Genomic DNA, 26,859 nt, shown 5'->3' on the forward strand with positions numbered 1-26,859 from the left:
TACAGACAGTTCTATGAACAACCAATCAACATATGCCAACCTGAATCCCCATTACTGTCTCCACCTCCCTTTGTTTCCATCCCAGAAAACTCCCTTAATTCTCCAATCAGGGAGACAGATTTGATTTTGCCTCATGTCTTCTTGCCGGTCAACCTCACAATAAAACTCTCTCTTTTTTCAAAATCCTGGTGTCATGGTATTGGCTTCTGTGAGCATCAATAAGTGAGCCCATTGCTCAGTAACAATGTTAACAATATGTGTCACTAAACACTTACAAAACAAAACAAAACTGACAGAGGAACTATGCTATATTTAAAAAGATTAAAGAGACAAAACAACCAAATGGATCAAATGGATTCTGGATCCAAAACATTTTTGAGGAAAATTAAATACAGACTAAATATTAGATGATTTTGTGGAACTGTTAATTTTCTTAAGGTACATATATTCATATTGTGATTATGTAGGGGAATGCCCTTATTCTTAGGAGAAGCATCTGGAAGTATTCACGGATGAGATGTCATGATGAATAAAGCCTATATTCGAATCTTTCAGAAAAAGAATGTGAACATTTATATATTTATATTACTTAAACACATCACCTATGTGTATATATATGAAAGGAGACAGAGAGAGAGAGAGAGAGAGAGAGAGAGAGAGAGAGAGAGAGAGAGAAAGCAAATATGGCAAAATGAAGGGACTACTACTGTTGATAGTACTACTATGAAAACTTTTCTGTGGGAGGAATCAAAACTAATCTCTTTAGCAATTCTCAGTGGCCATGGCAAAGTACCACTTGCTCCAGGAAAGGTAGTCTCTTTTATGTTAACTCTTTTGCCTACAATATGTGGTTATATGACCCCTTGTGCTAAATGATCAAAGATACAAACATGACTATGATGCAGCCCTGATCCTCCAGTTGCTTATTTCTAGGGTGACCATTTAACTTACTGTCCCAATCAGGATACATTTGCAATAGAAGGAACTGTGTGAGCAAAGACCAAGGTAGGAAAGCACAGGGTATACGTAGGAACAGAACAATCTAAAATAGATCTGAAGAGGTATCCCTAGAAAAGATGAGGAGATAAGCCTGGAGAGGTAGGCTGGAACCACAGCAAAAAGCTCACACTTAATCCAGTAGGCAATAGGGAGTCACTAGAGTTTGTTGAGAAAGACAGTAATAAGACTTTGGAGGGCCTTGAAGGCCAGGCTGAAGAATTAAGACCATAGAATCAGAAAGCTCTTTTGCAGAAGTCTTTTCCTAGAACATGAGTAAATCCATATTACCCAGCCTAAAATCACAAATGATATAAACCAAAAGAAAATTGTCACAGACATTGATGTAGTTATAACTTCTCAAAACCACCTCAGTTTTCTCTTGTGGATGGCTCTGTTTTATATGCTGGGCCAAGTACTGCTTCTCCTGTCAATTTTTTCATCACAACCATTCTTGCAGAAGCTCTACTGCCAGAAAGTCACAGTCACAGAAACAGAAATGGCAACATTAAAATGTTCAGAAATGCTCAGAATTGTCCTAGTCAGAGAGAATAAAAACAGAAGGCACAGGGCTTAGGCTAAAGGAAAAGCCGGACACCAAAAGGGAAAGGATGTGGTAAGTTTCCTTTGAGGATGTGAAATCACATCTCTAAAGCACAGCTCATTTTAATGCGAGTCTCTCTACCACACACAAAGAAGCCTGAAGCAATCTCGCATTTAATAAAATTAATTATATTTTTTCCTAAAGGCTAATTTATAGATATTTACTAGATTACACAGAGAATGTCAGGGGGAGAAGTTAAAGACAGTTTTTCCATTAAACATTATCTCAGATATTTGACTAGACAAGAGCACATGTCTCACAGAAAAATAAGTTATTCTAGACAAACTATTGACATCAGATCTTTCCGGAAGAGGTGGACAACAGTGGCAAAGCAATCTGATTCCCAGAGGACACTAACCTGACAGGAAGCCAGTGCTCTGGTCTCTGATACAAAGCCAGGAACATCTGTAAACAGAAAGCACATATTCCCTTTCTGCAGAGGGTGTGCCCTGCTCTTCAAAACATACTCGCTGGTCAGCTAAGGCCACGAGCGAGCAGGAGAAAAGGCTGACCTAGAGAAGCAGTCCTTGAGTTTTCAGTACCTGGAGTTTTATATCCAAAAAGGACATCCAGGAATAATAGCCACAAAAAAGTAAACAGAAGCCAACTTCCAGATACTCTTGCTGGACGAAGAAGGGATACTTGGAACTTGCAAAAAGATCACCGCAAATGACTAGTATCCATCAAATACAGCAAATCCATAAGTGCACACTGATATACATGCATGAATATACACCTTCAAGAATGTTAGGGAAACAATTTATTAATTTTGAAAACTGGTAAATAAAGGAAAAGAATAAAATATTTATCCCACTTTTCCTATATGAACTGTACCTTTGGGTAACCAAAGAGTAGAAGAGGGGAAGCAACTCTTTATAAAAGTAGACCACCTTATGAATGAAAAAAAAGGTCAGAATTAGAATACCAACATTGTCCAAACTCCAAAGAATAAATGAATCAGTATTGAGCATAAACAATTGTTAACATTACAAATAGAGTTACAACATAGGTATTGAGGGCTTCCTAATGGAAGAACACACCTATATTCTTGCCAAAGAAACTGAACCTGAGTTTAATCAAACCTTTATACCTAACTAGCATTTTGCAGGAAAAAAAACACAGGACAAAGGAACACCGTGAAATGTATGATGACTATGCAATCATTGAAATCCAGACTATAGGAAACTCTACAGGTCAAATGGTTGGGTTCATCCACAGATAAACTATAAGGAAAAGAAAGGGATGCAGGAGGAATCTATAAATTAAGAGATACTTTAAAGGTGCATCAATTTTTGTTTTTAATGAGCAGGACTGAACTATAGTTTCTAGGGATGCACATTTAGGTGACTACTATAAAAATGGTTACTTATGAAGGGAAGGAGGGGGTTACTATTGGGAAATCAGGATGGGACACATGGAAGGGGCTTTTGGAGTGGGTAGTAAATTTTATTTTTTCACCTGGGTGGTAGTTACAAATGTGTTGCCTTAAAGTAATTCATTTAGCTATATATTTAGGGGTTTTTGCATCCGTGTTTTATTTTACAATAGTGAAGTCTGACTTAAAAAAAGAAGAAAGAAAGAAAGAAAGAAAGAAAGAAAGAAAGAAAGAAAGAAAGAAAATATTTTTCCTGAACATTTCTTAGAAGCATTAAAATCTTACATTTTCTAAAATTTTTTGAGGGGTGATAGATAAATGAGGCAATAATGATGCCTATTGTGGGGGTGGGAGGCAAGTTTAAACATACTAAGTAAATATACTAAGTAAATTTCTATGATCAACACCAGAAAAAAGTCAGCTAGGGAGAAATATAATTTAGCTTAAAATGCCAGATAGGAAAGATGTTCATTGATAGGTGCAATTTTAAGTCCTCTGTTCCCAATGAGTACTCCCATGACACCCAAAGAAGTTGTAGTCCATCCCCCATGTATAAATAGGAACACTGTAAGGAGCCTGGAGAAAGCCCTATATGAAAGTTCAGAGCCCTGGAGTTTTGGAGTAAAACCAGCCTTTTCTGCTAATTTTCTCCCTTTGAGAAACATTTGTTCCTAGGCTCTTGTAGAGGCAGAACTCCTAGCCTTGAAATACCCAGTGATCATAGGATCCAAGCTATTTACCATAAACTGGTCATCATTTGATCCACTCAGCCATAAAATCAGGTAAGTGCAGTCACACTCTGTCACCATGTAGAAGTGATATATAAGATAGGTCTGTAGCAGTTCCTATATATACAAATAAGTTGCATGATTAGATGACTCAGATTTCTATGGCTACCTACTCCTGCTACATGGCATCCTCTCCTTCAACTCACACCTCTGGTCTCATGGAGAGCTCTTTGTGACCAGTTAATGTTGGAAAAAAACGAATCAGGCATGTTTTACAGATGATTCTGCATTATAGAAGTAGGCTCTTGCATATACACTCAGGAGTGGTCTTGAAAAATAGTGAAGGGAAATCCTCCCAGTTGGAAGAACTCCACTGTGCATCTGAATATTCACTTTGTATAGAGTGAAAGATAGCCAGAGGTACAAATCTATGCAGTCTCACAAGCAGTGGCTAATGGTTTGGCCAAATGGTAAGGGATTTGGAAAGAAGAGATTTGGAAGACTGGTAACAATGAAGACTGTAGAATAGGCATGTGGATGAACTTTGGGAATGGGTGAAGAGTACAAAATACTTGTATCCCATGTGCATGTTACAAAAGGGCATCCATTGCAGAGCAGGAGCTCAATAATCAGGTGACACACTCTAAGGATGTCAGTCAGTCTTCTTCCTCAAGTCACCCTACTGCTTGGTCCATGGGCTTGTGTTCAGAGTGGTGCTGGCAATGGTCAAGAAGGCTATCGAAAGACTCAATAACATAGGCTTTCCCTCACCAAAGCTAATCTGGCTGCCACAATTACTGAGTGCTCAACTTCCAGTCAGCAAGGACCAACAACAAACTAGTGGACCAGTTAGTCATCTAGTAGAGATTGATTTTACTTTGGACCCCTTCCATCATGGAGGAGGCAGAGATTTGTCCTCACTGGAATAAACACTTATTCTGGATATGGATTTGCCTTTTGTAAGAGCCACCATCCAGGTACTTATGGAATGCCTTATTCACCATCATGGTACTTCTCACAACATTGCTTCTGACCGAAGCCCTAATTTCACAACAAAAGAAGTGCAACAATTGGCTCATGGCCATGGAATTCTCTGGTCTTGCCACATATCCCATCACTTAGAAGCAGCTGACAGAAGGGTGGAATGGCCTACCAAAGACTCAATTATGTCACCAACTAAGAGATAACACCTTGAAAGTTTACTGGGACTATCCTACAAAATGCAGTATTTGCTTTGAATCAACAATCCATATATGGTGCTATTTCTTTCACAGCTAGAATTCATGGGCATGCTCTTACTATTACACTTACTAACCTACTATTAAAAAAGTTGCCTCCTGTCCCTGAGATTTTGGGCTTTGCTAGTTTAGAGTGATTAGTTCCCAAAGAGGTCTGTAACCCAGAGGATTCTCTGGATGCCACTTATTACTTCTTTGTCCAGTAATAGAAATTAATGGAAGGCTTTACCAGACCAATAAAGGAGAGGATGACAAAGGACACAAACTCTTTAGGAATGAAGATTTGTGTCAACCCATCACCAACCAAGGGTCTAGTTGAAGGTAAAAGAAATACGGGAGTGGGTAAAGGAAGAAAGATGGATAGATGTGATGATATAGATAGATGCAAAGATAGATACTTAGATAATTAAATATAATGGCCTTGCGATCACTATGCTATGAGGAACATAGAGCTATGTATATGTTATTCCTTGTTTGTTATGTACACGTTTGTACGCAGAAATAATTTTCCTCCTTTTTCTTTTTCCCACTGTGTCATATAAGCAGTGCTTGTTAGTATTTAAGATTTACTCCTTAAGGTTATAAAATAGATGGGGTTTGACTAATCCATAAGGGGAATTAACATCATCAAAATATATATGTGCTGACTGATGGGATTTTGTGTCTCCCTCTTCAGGGAGAGGGTAAGCATGTCTTCACTGTTCAAGGGATAGTTGCATCAGGAGACATTCAAAGTGCCCAGTATGTGTCAATTGTGATACTACCCATTATATATTGGATAGAAGGCTGTGCGTGGATGCAGAGGACACCGGGTTGGACTGTGCCTAGCAGTGCTTTCTCTCAATTCTACATTCACCTTCTATATCTTCCCTTCTACTGACAGGGAAAGAAGGTAGCATACCACATTTCCCAGACTAACTCACCAGTTGGCATCTTATTTGGGTTCTATAAATGCGAGGTACTAGAGGGAGATTGGAAGAGAGGAAGAAGGAGAAGCATTTTTGTTTCTTCAGGTTTCTGGAAGTGCCTCCTCCAGCAACGGTGGGTGGCAGCAACAATGGGGATATCATGGCTGGTTGGTATAGGCTCATGGGCTCCTGCTCAGACCCCTTGGTTCTGACAGCAGCGGTGGACTGTGAATCAACTGAAAGCAGACTGTTTTATATTTATGTGTGCCCTACAGTGTCCAGTCCAGGGCTAAACTCATATCAGGCATATGTGTGGTTTTTTTTAAACTTACATAGTTTACACAAATTTATATAACTGTAGAATCATAGAGATAATCTAGCCCAAGGCCCTGCCCAGTGTACAGGTCCCAACTTTTCATCTTTTTGATCACCTAGTCTCTGCCAGGAGAATTCTAGTGACTGCTTCAAAAAGGTGGACCATCCAATGTGCATATACTTTTGGGGATAACAAAGTTCTTGCTTATATTAACTCAAAATTTTGAACTTCTTCTCATTGGTCTTGGTTCTGTTTTCCAGAACAGAATATGATCCCTCCAATTTTCCAAGTTCACATGTTCTTTTGCTGCCTTTAAAAGTATATTTTTATCACATGTGTGTCTTCCATGAGGTGACAAGATTTCCACTGAGAAAATCAGGAACATGGGTTAAGAATATCAATATCTGTTGATATTCAACACTCAGCAACAGCGTACCATATAGCCAGAGGTCTCCACAGCTGAAGAAAAGGCAGCAGAATTCAGGAGTCAATTAAAATAGTGAGTCAGTGCTTGTTCCTGGGGTCCTCCGAACACCTGGGCCTTTACACATATTCCTTCACATGTTCACAAGATCACTCACTGACGGTTTCCCATTAGGTGACTACTTATCTCTTTAATAAACCTAAAGATTCTCTCCCACGTAGTCACAATATTTACCACTATCGCAAAGATGAAAATTGACACTGATGAATTAATAGTCCCAAAAGCCTACCAATTCATGATTTCTGAAGTTACAGAGGCAAGGATATGGTCTCATTCTTGCAGCATTTCTAGCAGCATTCATGGCAACCCCTTCCTCCTCTAACTATACAATATGTTATTATTCCACAAATTTATAGTGCTGCTGCAGAACACAATAAAAAATAGTTTGAAGAACACAAACACTATGACAAAATTCAAGTCTTTGATGAAAGACGAGAGGCTGAATCAACCTGTCACAGGATCTCCACTATCTGAGGCTACCCTCTTGGTTAGCAGTGACACATGCTCTGCACAACTGCCTTCATTGTCTTGGCTCTTAAATGTGCTCACTATGTCTATGATACAGAAAAAGGATTTACATGTCACTGTAAAAAGTGAAATGTAAAAATAAATAAAGGTCAGGAAGTGATTTGTAAAGAATAAGCATAAATTGTCAATAGAAGTGTGGAAATATATCTGTCTCACACGTAATCAAAGAAACACCAATCAAAACAATGTAACATGCTACTTTTGCCTCAACCAGAAAAAATAAGAGGAAATAGGCACTCTCACCCTGCAGGTAGAAGTGTAAATTGGTTCAAACTTTCAAAAGATGTGTTTGCCAATACATAACAGAACTCTTAAAAAGATTCATACATTTTGGTCTAGAAGCTTTACTTCCTAGAATATAGTCTAAAGAAATAATTCAAAAATGGGCTGTCTTAGTTTTCTGGTCACTATGATGACAAATATCACATAGTGGATTGGCTTAACAATGGAATTTATTGCCTCATAGTTTAGAAAGCTAGAAGGCTCCCTTATTCCCGGAGTTGATAGGGTTCTGGCTGGCTGGCAATCCTTGGGTTTCCTTGGCTTCCCATCACATGCCAGTGTCCTCTCCTTTCTCTTGTGAGGGGTGTGGGAGGGTTCCTGCTGACTCTGGCTTCTGCTTCCTTCCTCCCTCCTGTGTTTTTCTTTTTTTAAGGCCTCCAGTAAGAGGATTAAAAACCATCCTGATCCAGTTGGCTATACATAAATGAAAATAACATCTTCAAGAGGTCCTGCTTACAATGGGTTCACACCCACAGGAATGCTATTAAGATTAAGAACATGCCCACATGGGCACACAAACACAAAAAAACTGTGTACATTAGTTTCATCATTTGCAATAATAAAAAAAAATCAAGCAACAGATGATAAATTATAGCTCATGCAGAGGAGGAAATTCTATGCAGCCATTAATAAAAGCAAACAGCTATATGCAGCAGGCTCTAGTCTAAGAAACTTAGAAATATTAACTCATTTAATCTTTATTATAACCTTAGAGGTGGGTACTATTATTGTCTCCATTGAAAAACTAAGGCATAGAGAAGTTAAATAATTTGCCTAAGGGCCATGAAACTAGATGATACTGAGTCAGTATTCAAACTTAGACACTCTTACCAAATCATGTTCTTAATCATCATGCCATTAAACTATAGAAGAATATAACGACATGTTTAAAAATCTCAAAATATACTTGTAATTTTTTAAATGAGGTTATATACATAGTTCATAGATTTTGTATAAATTTAGTGTGTATCTATACAGATAAATGTCTATGTATATATGTGCATGTATATATATTGCGTGTGTGTGTGTGTATATATGTATATGTATATATCACCCATACATAAGGCAAAATATCAAATTGTTATTTCTAGGCATTGGGATTATGGGCATTTTTTGTGTTCTTTCTTCTATATTTGTAGTCATATTTTTTACAATTAACATGTATTACATGTATAATAAAAGATACAAGAATGTTTTTGGTAACATCACTTCAGGATTCCTGATAGCCCATTGCCTTCAGCATAGAACTTGACAGGACCCAATACTGAACCTCACCATTTGGGGACAAACTGAAATGCTTCCCATCAGTTTACCTTCTCCTTGTCCACAAGATGCGATCTTTTTTCTCTTTTTAATTTTCATGAAAACAATAAGGAGGAGGATCCTCGCCAGAACTGGCAACACTTTGTAAATAAAAACATCTTGTATCAATAAAAGATTATTATTTTAATACCTGAAGGTTCAGTGTGTCCAATATGTGTCCAAAAAAGGTCTCTTTGTTCCCTGGCTTCACCCCTAAATCATCTGAGTTTATCAGTGCATGGTTTTTTGAACTTCACAAATTTCCCAGCTCTCAAGGACAGTGTTGCTTATTATAGGGCCTCATGCCTCGTGACTCATTGGGAATTCCAGAGGCCTTTGCCTTCAATGCTAAATTGACCCTGGAGCTCCACAATGGTAATTCTCAACTGAATCAATTTTGAGATTTAAATTGCCCCCAGGAAATGGGCAAGTAAGATGTGACAGAAATTAAACCAGCACCTTCCCACACAGACTCTGCTCCCACCATGCAGGAAGAAAATTGCTATGTGTCAGTGGGACAAAGGCAATATTTATATTTTCTCAAAGAACATTCTCTGCTCTTGTAAGAACTGTTTATCACACAGTGCTCTGTGTGGGGCCTGCCAAATCTGTAAGAAGAAGGGTGAGTCTGGGAGCCTTGCGAAGGATGCAGTCTCAGTGCTTGTCAGGGTCAAGTCCAGGAGCTGCCTTGGCAATTTTCACCAGTTGGCATTTGGTAGCCTTGATCATTCCCATGGCAGCAAAGCCCCTGGAAACCCCAAATTTAAGAGCTCCAAATTCTGCAGCATTGAGCAGAACAGTACATGAATGAGTTCGGGTGCTGTATCCACAGTCATTAGTAACCCATTTCACAGCTTTCTCACAATCCACATTAGCCATATTGCTGAGACCCCCCATGAGCTTCAAAACCTGAGTCCTGTGGGCAGAATTCTACGACACCCCCAAGATTCCCACCCCCAGACGTGCACACCTGGTATAATCCCCTCCCCTTGAGTGTGGGCAGAGCCTGTGAATTATGAATTGCACCCCCCATTTAGGTTACATTACATGGCAAATGGTGATGGGACAGCCACTCCATCTTAGCAGACCAGAGAAGGATTGGAAATCAAAGAGACGCACTTCTGCTGGCCTGGAAGAAAGCAAACGTCCAAGTTCAAACCACCTATCAGGGCCTTTTGGCAAAGAACTTTAGGCAATCTCAAAGAGTCAGAAGCAGTCCCCAGCCAGCAGCTGAAATGGTGCCTCAGTCCTCCAACTGCAAGGAAATAAATTCTGACAACCACCGGGGGTTTGGACTTCAGCTTTGTGAGACCCTGAGCAGAGGATCCAGCTAACCTCTGCTGGACTCCTGACCCATGGAAAGGGTGAGATAATACATTTGTGCTGTTTTAACCCACCAAATTGTTTTGGTAATTTGTTACAGAGCAATAGCAAACTAATACCATAACCATGTGGCTACCCTATTAGAATACGTGCTCCTGCATTCTTTCTCACACTTCCTTGTCTTCATAAGGAAATAACACAAACAATTTGAGAAGAAGGAATTCATGTCCATATTCTTTACCCCCACTTAAGGAGCCTAAGAATAGTATATCTGATATTTGTATATTGAACTTTCATATACAATTTCATTTGAACCTTGTATCACTAATATGAGAGAGGCAGGGCCACCGTGATTAGAAACAAAGATTCTGCAGCCAGACTGTCTGGATTTGTCTCCCTGCTCTACCACTTACTTGCTTTATGAGCTCAGGCCAGTTACTTGACCACTCCCTGCCTCAGTTTCCTCATCTGTAAAACAGGGATGTGATAGTACCTACCTCCTAGGAGGTTATGAAAATTCAATGAGTTTACATAAAGCCTAGCTCATAGTAAGCATTTGGTGAATGCTTATTGTTATTGTTATCAATATTATTTTTTAAACAGATTAGGAAAGGCGAGTTACCTTTGTTTACTTCCCACTATAACATGCTGCAACAATCACAGCCTGAGGTTTTAACAGGCTCTATAATGGTACAGCTGTGTATCATCCTAGAGTAAGGTAACCTGAAGCTGGGGATGGATGTGACCCCCCACCTCTAGCTATTCTCTTATGGAAAGTGGGGGAAACACAGGCAACAAAAAATAAGCTACTAAACACCCTGGTCAGAAGCACAGACCCAGGGGTGAGCAGGAATGTGTTTTGCTTCCTTTTGTCCCCTTTTAAATATACTTGATCTTAACCAAAAGGCTGAGAAGTCATCCTCCTTGTAAATAGAACCCTGTTTCCAACTAAATTCTGAGTTTAAGATGAGAACAGAGAGACATATGAGTTCCTGCTACAATAATTAGAGTCACAGGGCCTTCATCACACAGCAATCTAGAGCACAGGTGACTGGTTTGATGCCATGTTGATCAACTGCAAGACGTATTCCTTCTAGGTGGACTTGGCAATAGTAAAACCATTAAAAACATTTTCCCCAAAGCCTTTAGTTGGGGAACTGGGGAGTTGTCTCTGCCTCCTGAGTCACTATCAGATCCTTACTGTAAAAAGGCAATAATGGTCTTGCCACTGGGATTGCTCAAGGGGAGCTACCTGGAATACCTGCCTTCATAACCTAGAGATAGTCTCACCAAGGGGCACTCTTTCTAGTTCAATGATTTCAGCATTAAATGGGATGGGATGTTCTGTATGTCAGGGGTGCTGTGATTCCCTGGTGGTGTTTTTGTTCTTTGGCACTGCTGTGGTTACACTCTGTAAAGGTGTCTTAAGGTATAACTGAAGTGTATTATCCCAGTGTAGTTAAGGTACGTTATTGTAGTCTAGTTAAAGTGTAATTTTTTGCCCCATTAAAGGATAATTGGAAAACTTATCTCTCCAAAGGCAAAGCTAAGCCTACTTATAATTATGCCCAAGTGTCACCCCCAGAGAACCTCTTTTGTTGCTTAGATGTGGCCTTTCTCTGTAAGTCAACTCAGCAAGTAAACTCACTGCCCACTCCACTACATGGCACATGACTCCTGGGGGTGTAAGTCTCCCTGGTAATGTGGGACATGACTCCCAGGGATGAGCCTGGCCCTGGCATTGAGAATGCCTTCTTGACCAAAAGGGGGGAAAGAAGTGAAAAAATAGAATTTTAGTGCCTAAGAGATTTCAAATAGTCAAGAGGTCATTCTGGAGGTTAGTCTTATGCATTAAATAGATATTCCTTTAAGTTTCTAGTGTATTAGAATAGCTAGAAGGAAATACCTGAAATTGTTGAACTGTAATCCAGTAGCCCTGATTCTTGGTGATGATTGTATAACTAGATAGCTTTTATCATGTGATCATGTGATTGTGAACACCTTGTGACTGACACTCCCTTCATCCAGTGTATGGGCAGATGAGTAATAAAATAAAGACAAAAATATACATAAATAATAAGGGGGGAAAGGGATATGGAATGTTTTGGGTGTTCTTTTTAATTTTAATTTAATTTAATTTTATTTTTTGGAGTAATGAAAATGTTCTAAAATTGATTGTTGTGATGAATGCATAACTATATGATAATACTGTGAGCCACTGATTATATACTTTGGACGGATTATATGGTGTGTGAATATATCTCAATAAAATTGCATTTAAAAAGTAGGATCATTGGCCAAAAGCCTACTTAGTCAGCCCTCATTGTTTCACTAATATTTCAATTAAAATTTCAAAGAACAACCCTTATTGGGGTGGGGCATAGTGTGAGTGTCTAACTAAATATCTAGTTATATCCTTGGTTTTTTTGGTGTAACAAAGCCCTCCTCTTTTGTCCCCAGTCCTTACCTCTGAAACTTTTGTGCCACATACAAAGACATGCCCAATGTTACCTTTTAGTCTTTCTGGTATTTCCTATCCCTCACCCAATAACCAATCAATCACTGATATAGGAAATGGAAAACTATAACCAAAACTATAACCACATTGACACCAGGCATGTTGGTTCTTTTCAGAGAGTTTACCTTAATTAGCACTGGAAGATGTCCTAAAATATCTAAGAAAAGATAAAGCTCAAATGCCTGCAGAGCTGAACAGTTAGCATAATGAATGGTTTGATCTAAGTTGGTATAGAAAAGCCTAGATGACTTGCCTCTTAAAATGCTGTGCAAACCTAACACAACTGCTAACCTAATCTCACCTAGTGGGTTAGTATTGCCTGAAGCCACTGACCTAGAGAGTAGGAAATGCATTCAAAAGTTAATTTTTTACAAAATCCAACACAGATCCCTGTGCAAAGGAATGAGGAGCTCCACGGAAAAGTCAAAACAACTTGAACTGCTTTCTGAAAATTGCCAACCTAGTTGATTTTGTGAGTTTCAGAATTCTCCACTTACCCTGTCAGAGAAGTCCAAAGGAAGGCTAAAATAACACACCAGACTAAACACAAAAGGCATCAATCAAGAGGAAATGCCTTCCGCTGTGGCACACAATTACTCTTGATATTTCATCAAGAGAAAAATGTTTCCTATTCCAAATTTTTTAAAGTGAAATCACTGGTAGGGTGGGTTTCAAATGATTTAACAGAAAGCTCCGCTAATCAAGACATTACCTGTTGTGCAGAAGGTCTTTAAGGTAGGCACTTTCCCCAAGAGGCCATTATCACTTTAAAAAGGAAAAGGGAGAATGAGAACATTCCCTGCTAAAATCCCTTGAGAGCAAATTTTGCCCTAGTAGAGCTTGGTCTTGGTCTAACAGTACATACAGTCCTCAAGAAGTTTGATCTATTTATTCAACAGGATATTAAAATGGAAATTTTTCTATCTTAGTTTAAAGATAATAGACCACAAGGCAGAATTTCAAAGTTAGTGTCCAAGAACCAGTTAGAGAACTCAGACCCTTCACATACAAGCATATCAAAAAAATCAGAACAAGAGAAAAGTGCTGAGAAAAGAATTTGTAACAAGGATTTATTTGGAAAGAGTTTGTGCTATGACTTCAACACTCTATGAGAAAGGGGGCAGGGCTGTCTATCCTCACTTCAAACATGGTGAAGAGGAAATTCAGTGGGATCACCAGAGAGCTTATCATGTGATTGCTACAATATGGAAGACACAATGGACTGGTATCTGACTCCTGCCTAAAAATCCTACAGGGCTAGAGGTAGGTGACATGAGCTCGAGGAGAGGTAGCTGTATCGGAATCTAGGATGAGCCTGCTCTCCCCGACTTCGTAAGCATAAAGGATGCCCGAATGTTTCCCACAGACAGGATGTGGGGCACTCATAAGAGAGAGTTGTTGTCTTGCAGGGACTCCCGGATGCTTAATGAGACCTCAGCAAATGAAAGCTGGAGGTGACTACCAGAGTCTTTAGGGTGAAGAAGGAGTAAATGAAGAGCCACAGGAGAAAGAATACACTATCTGCATTAAGGCAACTACAGGTGAAAGGGCCCCACTGAGTGAGGCAGGGGTGGAGACAAAAGTCCCTAAAAAATCCTCAAAAACCCCCGGGAGGAAAAAAGTAAGCCTTTTACACCTGCTAGGTTCAGCAGTAATGTCAACGAAAAACTTTCTGGTTCCCCTTATCTTTCCATTCCAATCTGGAGGACTTAGACAAGAAAGCTGGGATGGATTAAGAGATGAATATGACTCTACTATGTCCTTTCTTTCTGTGTTCTAGCAGTATACCCTCTGCAAATAAAATACTACTCCAACAAAGTATTTCCTGAAATTTGTCTTAAATTTGCTTTTATCAATGTATTAAGAGCAAAGCATAACAGTCCCTCTTGCACATGGAAGTCACATTGGTCACTAGCTTTTTTTTTTTTTTTTTTTAACTTTTCCTTACACAATTATGGGCATTTAATAGTATTTCCCAATTATGTGTGACTCATACGTGTTCTTTACCACTTCCATTTGGGGATAATATCTTACTAAAGTTTAAACTTTGGAAACTAATTTCCTTAACAAGAAAGAGTTCAGAGTTTTTTTGGCTTGTTTTGTTTTGCTGCCTTCTATAATTGTTCCCATAGAGTTGACATCTATCTTACCCTAAACCCATCAAAAAGTATCTGTATTTTTGATTAAATATTAATGGACTGTCACAGGCTAAAAATCTGGATGTGAGTAACATGCTGTAAAAATAATTAAAGGTTGCAGATTTGGGGCTTGGAAAAGGAAAAGTCAAAGGATTTGAGAGTATTAAGGATGACCTGAATGGCATTTAAAGTGTAAGAGGCAAATGTTAGGAAGTTATGAGCAAGCACTATGTCCATCTCCATTATGGACAGAAAATGAAAAAGAAGCTACATATGTTGCATTAAATCGGGCTGGGAGACAGAAGGAGGGGTTGGAAGAAAAATCACATGACTGCTCATTTACTTCACTTCCCTGTTCCTACCTGAAGTAAGTGCCAACCCAGAAAGAAAACATCTGGTGGCTACACTGAAGCTCTAGGATTCTGGTTACGTTTCTGGTGGGGAAGAAAAACAATTTGAGAATTTGTTTAAAGATTCTAGCTTTACCTCAAATAACTGCAATTAAAATATTACTGGAATCTCTGGGCACCTACACTGGGAATTTCAATGTATTTTTGATTGCTTGCAGCCAGTTATGCCCTTCATTTTAAGCAGAACATATTAAAACACTATATGGGAAATTATTCCACGGATTACTTAAAAATAGCTCTTCCCTGATAAAAAGGCTGGCAGAGAGAGAGAAGGAATTTGAGAAGATAGAGGGGCTGTAAATTTATTGTTTATGAATAAACTAATGAAAAAATAGTTAATCTTTGCTTGGAAATTTGAGGACGCATAAAAATGGATTCAGGAAGACAGAACACTTGGAAAATTCCTCCTGGGGATGAAGGAAAAACTGGCATAACTTCTACAGGCATGAGAAAGAAGGAGCTATATTCCATTCTGCAAATGGACTTAGTAGGAGAGAGGAGTGATGGTGTGATACTACTGAGTGGATACTACTATGAGGTAGAAAACACTTTCACAGGCAATCAGAATGGATTCAAAATGGTGTCCAAAGAGTTGAATGGGGAAATGTTAATAAGGAATCTTTTAACATTTATGAAGGATCTGTAATGCCATGATTAGAGAGTAACTGTGGAGTTGGTCTACCTGGGTTGAACCCCAGCATTGCCACTTAATAGCTTTGTGAGCTTGGGCAAGTTACTGGTTCTCTCTAGGCCTGTTTTGATACTGGTAAAAATGGGGCTAATTTCAGTATCTACTTGGAAGGGTTCTGCAAGGATTAAATGTATTAGTACATGGAAAATGCTTAGAACAATGCCTGGCACAACATAAGGACGTGTGAGTCATATAAGTACACAGGCCCCTCACTAAACAACAGCTCTACAGAAAGGAATGAAGAAAGTGGAGAAGGAATCCAAGGCTCAAACAGATTAACAACTGCTCAACATTGCACTCATCTAAGTCTATCTTATTCTAAATTCATCGACTTTCTATTGTAATGCACTACTGCCATGAACCCAGGAGGGCCATAACTGAAAGGAGTCAAGTTTAGTCTCACCTCCTCGTCTCCGGCCTGTACTCTGATGGTAGTGTTCCTGGGCAATGATCAACAGCTCAAGAATTGCCTTTTTTGAAGGGGTCTTAAAATATAACAGTGATTCTTGTCCACTGACCCTGGAGGCAGACAGTCTTGGTTCAAATCTCAAATTGACTTTTAACTGCTGACTGACCTTGGGAACAGCATTTTAATCTCACTGAAATATTTAGCTTATCTATAGACTGAGAATACTATATGCCTTTATTTTTGAGAATTAAATTGGAAAATCCTTAAAAAAAAAAGACAGAACAGAGTCTGGCACATATAAACACTCAAATTTTAGCTGCTCTTGCTGTCAACATCATCATCAACAAGAGGATTCAACTACCCAATCAATGCTTGAATTTCTTCTACACCAGTGACTTTTAAGCATTTTTACCACAATCCATGGAGAAAAAAATGTTTCACTGTTAACTCAGCATGCCCATACATATGGATCTGAAACAAGAGTTTTACCACACAATATTAACCCTTAATACATTCAGTACATTCCAGTATTTTCCATCTATTTCATGGCACTCCAATTCTTAAATGCTGGACATGACCTACTAAGTTCATTCCATGACCACTAATTGATCACTGTGCTGCACTATACCATTTCTGCCAACCATTTCTAGGAACAGAGAGCTCATAAAGATACTCAGTTTAGTTCACCAGTGTTTAATGAGCCTATAGTGTGCTAGAAATCAAATGCTTAGAAAATTTTCAAATTATATAATCCATTCCCCCAAATAATTAAGTATGTGTGATAAAAATTACTGTAGGGATTTCATAAATAAGCAGTGCTGCCTCCAGAGCACACAGCAGAACCCTATCCCCTCCCATAATAATACCCATACCGTGTGTGTGTGTGTGTGTGTGTGTGTGTGTGTGTGTGTGTGTGTTTCTATTTTTAATTTCAATTGATAGGATAAAGAGCTGTACAAGACTTAAGAATAAATGGCTTTTTCCACATCATTTAAAAAATCTCCACTTAGTGCTCAAGAGGCAAACTAGAATCAAAATTGTATTTATGGTTTGGAGAGTTTCTGCCCACTTGAGGATATGATACTGTTTTTACATTTATTTAAGATTTATTCCTGCCTGTTTCGATAGGATTTGAGGGAGCTTACAGATTAGATTCTGTTTAAGACATTTAAGGGTATTAATGGATGGAATAAAAATTTTTAAGCACACATGTCCTGAGAAAGAGGAGTGACTAAAGCTTTCCAGATAAGACAAAAATAAAAATAATTAACTAATAAATTAATAAAAATGTGGGGGCATTCGGCAGTACGGAGAATCTGTTTATTTCCTGACAGAGACAATCAATCAAATTGGTGTGCAGGTTTCACTAAAGATATAGAATGTTCAAGTAATTCCTGTCCCTCTTCTCCTCCAATGCAGACAATGTTGCAGCAAAATATACCTCAGTACGGACCTCATTTTCCATGAACTCAATACAACATGAATTCAGGTATATATGATTACCAATCAAAAAAATAAATAAATAAATATAGACAGAGAGCAAGAACTAAAATATTTTTAAATGATTTCTATGATTAATTTTGTTTACTTATTGTTACTAGAGTGTTTATTTGCCTTATTTATTTTAAAATGTGTGATAGGTATGCTCACATAATAAATACTTATTAAATAATAATGTGGTTCGCTATTTGCATGATTCTCAACTTACACGAAGGGTCTCGTAATGTATTGGTCACATAAAATGAGGTCCTACTGTACAGGCAATTCTCTAAAGAGTAGAAGGGATGTCGCCCAGGCACTCACCTTTTGATAGCATATAAATGTCCCTTTGTCGTATCCGCCACTAACTCAGATACAGCTCACCTGACTGGTCTCCTCTGAATGGCCTCTTCTGACCATAGTTGCTGCTGACCATAATTATGTCTCCCTACTGGGGGATTAGCAGGCCTCCTCCATGACACGACACAGAGAAGGGCAGATAAGAAAAGTGGCCACTTAGTTCTACATGCATGCTCTTTCTTTCCAACATGGAAAGTTCTACAAGTGGAGAACTGCTACTGGTCATTTCCTTGCAATTGAGCTGAATTTGTGTGTGTGTATATATGTGTGTAGTCTCATTAAGTATTTTATATTTCTTTGTGGGTTTTTTCCCTTACATACTTTTTTCTCCCTGTTTGGAAAAGAGAAATAATCAAAAAACAACACATGCTTTTTCTACTTTCTACTATAGTATCCTTCAGTACACAGCTGCCTCTAACCCAGCTTTTCCTTTGCTATATTCCTGGAGCTAGTGGCAGTGGGACAGGGAGGATAGCCTTAATGCTCCTCCAATTCCAGAGAGAGAGAAAAGGAAAAGTTATCTTTAGTAATTTCTTGCATATTATGTGTGAGGTACTTCGTATTTCTTAATTTAATCCTCACAGATCTATCCATGGAAGGTATGATCAATATTCCATTTTAGAGATGAAAGACACTGAGGTAAATTATCAAAGATCCCATAGCCAAGATTGTCTACTCCAAATCTCATGCCCAAACTCATCTGGCTGTTGGCTACTGAGGAGAAGGACCTGTCTGCTTTGAATACCTGTATATCTGGGGCCTGGTACACAGTGGTGTTCAGTAAATATTGGCTAGCTGACTGGCTGAGTGTCCTTTACTCTACTCTCTCACAACTATTGCCCTAAATCTGAAACTTGAAAGGAATGGAAATTTTAAAAACTCTTCTACCATTGCTAAGGTATCACTCTCTCCCTCACAACCTTTAGAAATCCTCGAGAGTCCTCTTTTGTTTTAAATAAAGGGGGATCCATTCCTCTATTCCGTTCGTTTTCCATCCCATTCTTGTCCATTCCATTCAACAAATAGTTCAGTAGGATGTGAGTGAAGATGGGAATATTCATTCAAATTAATCATGCCTCTTGGCTATGTAAGAATGGGTGAATCCCTGTTCTTTTTGAAATGGAGTTGAGAACTCCAAAAATTAACAAATGTTAACAAGAAGGCCAATGGATTAGGACCTAGAAGATACTATAATCTTATGTTTTTGAGTAGAACTATCATGGCATAGTTATCCATGTAAATTCAATGAAAGTATTTAGGTATTTTAAATGAACAAAGTTAATGTTATATAACTAAAAGTGCAAGATGAAATGCTAAATACTGGAAAAATATCAACTGGTCAAGGTATTTTGTTTATTTTAAATAGTAAATAATGATGTCGTGTCTAATCATGTTATAGGATCTCTCAGGGGGTGAGAGAAATGGAGCATTTCTGGTTTTTTCAGGCCCCCAGGATATAAAAATATATACAAACACAGCAACAAAATGTGTAACAAAAATTATAGTATGTCTTAACATTCACATTTAATCAATTAATGTTTTCAACATGCTCAAAAAAATCACAATGAGTGTTTATAAAAGAAAAACTTCTTAACAATTTGAAAATTAGGATCTCACAGCTTTTATTGAGTGATTCCTCAGCTGGGCAGCATCCATCCAGAAAGCAGAAGGGAGCTCTAACAAGAGGGTGGAAAAGAGGAGCTTATACGGGGCAAACATAGAAGCAAGTGAGGAAATATATTGATGGCTGACCTAAAGTTTCCAATTTACATGGGATGCGGGTGAGCAGATATGCATTGGTTAGTATAACATACTCATCCATTTTTAAATAGGCTCTCCCTACCTGACCAAGACCAAATAATCACTAACTGTTGCAAAAATTGCAACTTTGTGAGGACTGCTCAGCTGTCTTAGGAAGTCCTGTCCTTGGTCAGTTTTTAATCTTTGAAAGAGTCCCTGCCATGTCTAGGAAAGGGGCAACTCAGCACAGGTGGCAGTTTTATTTTTATTTAACACCCCCCATTTAGCAGTAACCTCAAAAGTCTAAATTTGAGGACTTTAGTGGCCTCCAACCCTCTCCAACCCCCACCACAGCCCCTCATAGGTGTCCTTTCTTCCAGGTTTTAAACTTTGTGAAGTTTTAGTTGAACACATTAATTCTCTGGTGCCAGACACAGTAGGTTTGGATCCTGGCCCTACGGAGTTGTGAGACCTTGGGCAAGTTAATTCATCTCGTAGTGCCTGAGGCCTCTCATCTGCAAAGTGCAAATAATAATAACTCCTACCTGCATCCCTGAGGCAAGGATAAATGAGATAATTATGTAAAAGATGTGAACAGGTCTCAGTGTACGTTATCTATAAGAGCTCAGTAAAGGCTAGAGTAGCCCTTGTTTTTCCCAAAGCAATTCTCACAGTTCCTAGTCCTACCAGATTAGTCTTCTAAATTGTTCTTAAGAGCTTATGCTCTTTTTTTCATTGTTGTAAAAACATAAAGTCTTCTCTGCTTTATAATTCTCTTCTCTGCCTTTTGTCTACTGGGTGCTTTAATCCAACTACGGCTGCTTTTCCAATGCTACTAAGCTGTATATTGACATCTGGGTTAATATTTTTATCCAGCAGCACTGTACTGGATAACAGGGAAAGGACAGCTGGAAGAAATAAAGTATTCTGTCAACAAAGCCTTGACCAGTCTTGGCCCACAGCAAGCTGGAGCTTCAGTCAGAACACGTAAGTCAACAACCACAGTTGCCATGAGCAATCCTAACTATGGTGTATCAGGTTAGCACAACACTCCATTATTTTAATATTTTAAAAAAATGAGACATCTGGAAGGTATCATTTTCCATGGTGTTCATTTAGAACTACAATGGAGAACTATGTAGAAAAAGAGATTTCAACAAAAATTTAAGTAAAATAGGCCATCAAATAGGCAGAAGAGAAAACATTTCTAAAATGCAACTTGCCCCAGACAACTATACCCCACAGAATTTCTCTTTCTAGAAAGAAGCTGAATTTAGTGTTCCTTGGATTCTTATCAGCAGTAAGATAAACAGGAAAGATCTCTCAGAAGCTCTTTATGAAGTTATACAAAGAACTGTTTTTTAGCATTTCATAGTTGGCAGCTTAAGATAACTTTTTTTTTATTTTTTATTTTTAAGGAAAGTGTTTCTTAGTTCTTCTGATATGTTGATAACATGCACCACAGATCTCAGTAATTACAACAGATAAATCCTGATGAAGCAGTTGAAAAGATTACAGCCTAAGAATATCAGAAAATAAAAGGAAAACACTCCCACTGTGTCACGCCCTTTTATCTAATGCATTTGGGCCTAAAGAAAATTACAGATTACAGACTCCTATTCACAGGCTCCCTCAGGGGTACTTAGGCAGCAGACCTACCTTCCATGACAACCTTTTGATATCACTGACTCAGAATGCATTTACCTTTCTCTCTCCAATGCTTAAGTCTCAAAGTATTTTCACTTGCATTGTCTCAGAGCCTAAGAGGTTCGTGAAGTGGTTAGATCCACACATAATCCAGAAATTTTATTCTACTTAAAGAATTCTCTCTTCCCTCACCTACTAACAGGTCTCAAAATGGACAAAGCTGAATCTTACCTCTCTGGCTTTGTTTGGAAACAAACTGGGGTTGGCAAGCTTTCTCTGTAAAGGGCCAGATAGCACATATTTTAAACTTGGAGGGCCATATTGCCTCTGTTGTGACCACTCCATTCTGCAGCTGAAGCATGAAAGCCACAGATAACACATAAACGAATTAGCATGGCTATGTGTTCCAATAAAACTTTATTTATGGACACTAAAATCTGAATTCCATATACAATTCATTTGTTATGAAATATCCTTTGTCTAATTTTTCTTTAGCCATTTAAAAATGTAAAACCTATTCTTAACTAGGGGACCATACAGACAAAATGCTGGGCTGGATTTAGCCCCACGAAGGTAGTTTGCCAACCCCTGCCCTAGAAAAAAAACCTCAGAACATTTGATAGTCACAGCTTAAACAAGAGTCGGACACTTCCAAAGGAATGACCTATGAAATCCTAAAAGGAGATAAGCTTCTAACTCACAAACTTAAGGAGCAATATGCCCAGGAGACTTTTGGTATAAAATTTTTGGTTATAATCTTATTTCATATGTGCTATGAAATTCAAACCCAATAAAGAAATCTTGATTTCTTTAAACAATAATTTAATAGTATCACCCCCAAACTGGGAAGTTTTAAATATTAAATATTTAAGTTTCAATTTTAAATATGAATTTAATATTTATACATGAGCTTAGATATTACATATTTTAAACTATAAAAATTTTAAATATTATCTCTATTCTTACCTGGCTATTAAAAATTATTAAATATGTAGATGGGTGCTTGTTGGCTCTTACCATATGCCATGCACGGGATGAAGCATTTTCCATTGGTAATTCATTTAATCCTCACAGCAGCCCTATGAGGCTGATTACTGTTTTCCCCATTTTACAGTGGAGGAAACTGAGGCACAGAACTAATAAATAGTGGAGCTAGGATCCAAACCCAGGCACTCCAGCCCCAAAGCTGGCATTGCTAACCACCAGGCAACGCCAGCATACACCACATGGGTTGGAAGTCCTTTCTCTCTGACGTTGAATCAGTAATATCTTAGAATTGAATTGGCGTCTCATTTCTTTATGTATTTATATTTACTTTTAACTGGCACACAAATGCCTGTTTTTTTAAGGGCTCAGTCTTAAAATTGTGGGTTCACCAATTAAGGTAAAAGATGCATGAGGTCCCTACCCAATCACTTAATAAAAGATTTATTTTTATTCACATGCAAATTGTATCCCCTCCCAATTCCATCATATGTGATTCTTACAAAATTTGGTCTTCTTATAACTTCTTTGGAAGATAACAGAACGTGCTGATTATGATTTGCTCACTAATCCTCAGTGCCATCCCTTACAGGGAAAGAACTAAGGCATTAATGCAATCTTGCTTTCCTTCCAGTCATTCATTCAGCATCACGGGCTCTGAACATCTTTGCCATGCGAAAGCTATTGTCTCAGGGGCAGGAATGCCTAAAATTTGGATAATGTCCCCTCGGACCAATCAGAATGGAAAAAAAATTTTTCATTCACCAAATATTGATGAGAGATGGAACAAAGGGAGCTCTCCCGCACTGCTAACAGGAGTATAAACTGTACAACCGCTGTGGGATCCATCAATCAATATACAGTAGTAACAATGAAAGTGCACTCACCTTGTGACCCAGCCCCAGAAGGGCAACTGTGTGGGGGCTGCATAAGACCCACTGAGATTGCTGCTGATTGCCAAGCTCATTATGAAAGTCTGCACTTAATAAGATACTTTCAAAACTATCTCAAATCAGCCAAGAAATAGAGACCAAAGTCACATTCATGATATACAGAAAAAGCCACATCTGACACGGACCCCACTACCGCTCCAGGCAGTAACAGCAGCTGCTCATGTAGACCAGCTGCCCACAAGTGGCCTGCTCCCACACCCAAGTGCAAAGCCCACATTTAAAAAATGAAAAGAAAGCGCCAAGAGTGGTAAGCACTTGATAAACATGAGCTATTATTGAGGATATATACATTTTATTATTTTCATTTTAAGTGACTTGCTAAATAAAATGTCTGCCTTCTTCCTAGCACGTCTACCCTATATATGGTGGTACCAAAAGAGCCCTTTTGATAGGACCAGCACATTCCAGTGAACAATCAGTCAATTTATTTAGACATGGCTTGATTCCATTTTTTTCCACCAAATTAACGAACGGTGGAAATTAGTCAATCTGTCAATCAGTCCGATGATACGTGGACTGCACAATCTTACTCTTGAACACATGACACACCACAGTCTGTGTGAAATTGCACAATGAACAACTGATAAAACAGAAGTAAACTGAAACCTAATTGCTCCCTCTTCAGCTTTCTTCTTGTTGCTTTCTTTTTATTTCCTACTGGATCTTGGTGAACCAAACTGTTACTGGAGCCTTATTTTTACCCACCCCCTGGTTGTTGTAGATTAAAAGAGGACCCTTCAAACTAAATGTTAGGTACAGAGAAACCACTCAGAAGTGAGTTTAATTACATCCTTACCATTTGGAGACAGGTTAATATAAGGAAGAATATACATTTTTGGAGGGTAATTTGATACAATTTTCCAGGAGGTCAGTCTGCTGGATACATTTTTAAAGCCTTAACATTTTATATACCCTTTGACCTAACAATTCCACTTCTCAGAAACTGGAAAAAGAATTTCATAAGATATTTTTCAAGATTTTCTTCCATAAGGAAAAATAATATCATAAGATATATGGAAAGATTTAACTGCATTTTTGTTTACTTACTAGAGTAAAAAAAAAAAAACTGTATGACTTCTCTAGTAAGAACAATGGGGACAATTTTGGTTTTGTTCATTTGTTTGTTTTGAGTGAGCTTTGGGGCAAAGCAGTCCTGAGTCAGAGCTCTGAGGCTGTTTCCTTAACCGCTACATGATCTTAAGGGATTCGCTTGACTTCTTTGAGGCCCAGTTTTGAGATCTGCAAAACAAAGATAATACGTACCAGCCTCATGGAATATTTTGTGCCAATCCAAAGACAAAGAGCCTGGCATGCCTACATTTCTCCTTCAGTAAATGCAGTAAGACTGGATGAAAGAATAAATGAGCAATTGAATGAACCATCCCAAAGGCCGCATGTGGGGCTGGTCATGGGGAGGAAACCAGGCTGTCCCACGGACTAGAGCATTGGCTGAATCCTCCATCTTGGCCACAGGTGCAGTTCCTGGGCTGAGGGAAACAATGAAGGGGCTATGGCTCCCTTATCCTGTCCCCTGGCTGGTGAGATTTAAAGATTCTTTAGAGACAGGAAGCCTAGTATTGTGCACCTACTGTGTGCCAGGAGCTCAGCAAGGAACTGAGCATACTTCAGTAAATGACTTTGAGGGGACCCTTGTGGAGCAAATACTTCATTCTATTTCCTAAATATTAGGTGAAGCAGGATTTACATCATTGACTATTAGTGCTTAGAAACAATACTACCGGCTATGGAGCCATCACGTCAAGTGCTTATTTTATTTTTGAGATCCAAACTCTGAATTTCTTGAAAGAGGAAGGAAATAGGTTGTGATAGTAACTGCTACAAAGATTTCACCTAGAGCCCTGACAACTATCCTTCAACGATTCCCTACAGCCCTTAGGAAAAAGTGGAAACACTCAACATAACTTACAAAGCCCTTGATGCCCCAAAAGTCTTTAATTGCTCTAGCCTACCCTGCTCCCTTTTACCCTGGGTCTCTGCATGTGCTGTTCCTTCTGCCTGGAACACTTTCCCAACTTGGCTAGTTCCTACTTGCAGACCCCAGTTACTGCTGGTTCTTAAGCATCTTGCTCAAATGATCAATCCTGATATCACTGGAGGCTACGCTGTCCCAGGCACTATGCCAAGCACTTTTTATGCCTTTCCTCATTTATTCCTCAGTACAAACTTATGAATCTGTTATTGGGTTGACAGAGATTGAAAATGAACAGAAAATGATTATCATTCACTGGCAGAAGATACAAGTCATCTCTGGTAAAGCAAACGACACAGGCACTTTACCGCACGAAGATGGTGAGCGAAGGCATCTTAGCAGCGAGCCGCCTGACCATCAAGGGCCCACGAAGGCCTCCTCCTGCTCTTGATACCACCTGATAAGAGTGAGGATGCAACCTGGTCCCTCCAGTTTCTCCACCTGGCCCCTTCCTAAGGCAGGTCTTCATACTTTTGTGACAACTCTCACTATTCCCTACTAAGCTAGTGTAGCCAGGTACAAACTGTAAACCAACAATATCAGAGTACAAGTATACCTTGTACTGAAAATATTTACTGATGAGCTTGAATCTGACCATTCACATTTCAGAGCAAACTCAAAGGGGGTCCTGGTTGAAACAAAGGCCAACCCCAGGTGTCTCTGAGATCTGACCATGAAGGTAGCCAGCCTCCAAGACAGCCCCTGAGGAACCCCACCTCTTAGTATTCACACTCTTGTATAGTCCCCTCCCACACCGTACATAGTGATTACAAAGGGATGATCACCATTTGTCTGTGTGACCAATAGAATACGGCAGAAGTGATGGTATGTCACTTCCGAGATTAGGTTATAAAAGACTGTGGCTGCCATCTTGGGCTCTCTCCTCTTGGATCACTCCCTCTGGAGGAATTCACAGCATGAGCAGCTCCATGGAGAGACTCACAGGGTGAGGAACTGAAGCTTCCGGTCAACAGTCATGTAAGTTGGGCTTAGAAGTGGATCCTCCAGCCCCAGTCAAGTCTTCAGAGACTGCAGCCCTAGCTAACAGCTAACCCGCAACCTCATGCGAGAGACCCTGGGTAAGAACCACCAGCTAAGCCACTCCTGGATTCCTTATCCTCAGAAACTCTGTGAAAAAACAAATGCTTGTTGTTTTAAATGTCTAATTTTTGAGGTAATTGGTTACACAACAATAAATAACTAATATATGCTCCCAAGTAGAACAAACCTTCAGGCCTCATTTTACAGCTTATTACACTGAGGGTACAAAGAGTTTATGTGGGTTTCCCAAGGGGTAAAACCAGTATTTGCATATGGATTTGTCTGAGTTCAGAACCAGTGCTTTTTAACCACTGCACTACATCTTGCTTTCTCTTCCTCCTTGTCCATACCTAATTCTGGGTTAGGTGACCAGTCCATGTGGTTCCATAGCATCCCACATTTTCCCATCATAGAT

The 26,859-nt window shown here is 38.9% G+C and overlaps 1 pseudogene; it reads left to right on the forward strand.

Moving 5' to 3' along the window:
* LOC119508853 overlaps window positions 1–25,794 on the forward strand; it is a 61,282-nt pseudogene extending 35,488 nt beyond the window's left edge.
* The last annotated feature ends 1,065 nt before the right edge of the window (window positions 25,795–26,859 follow it).

This window comes from Choloepus didactylus, chromosome 14, assembly GCF_015220235.1.
Source record: "Choloepus didactylus isolate mChoDid1 chromosome 14, mChoDid1.pri, whole genome shotgun sequence".
NCBI classification, from domain to species: Eukaryota; Metazoa; Chordata; class Mammalia; order Pilosa; family Megalonychidae; genus Choloepus; species Choloepus didactylus.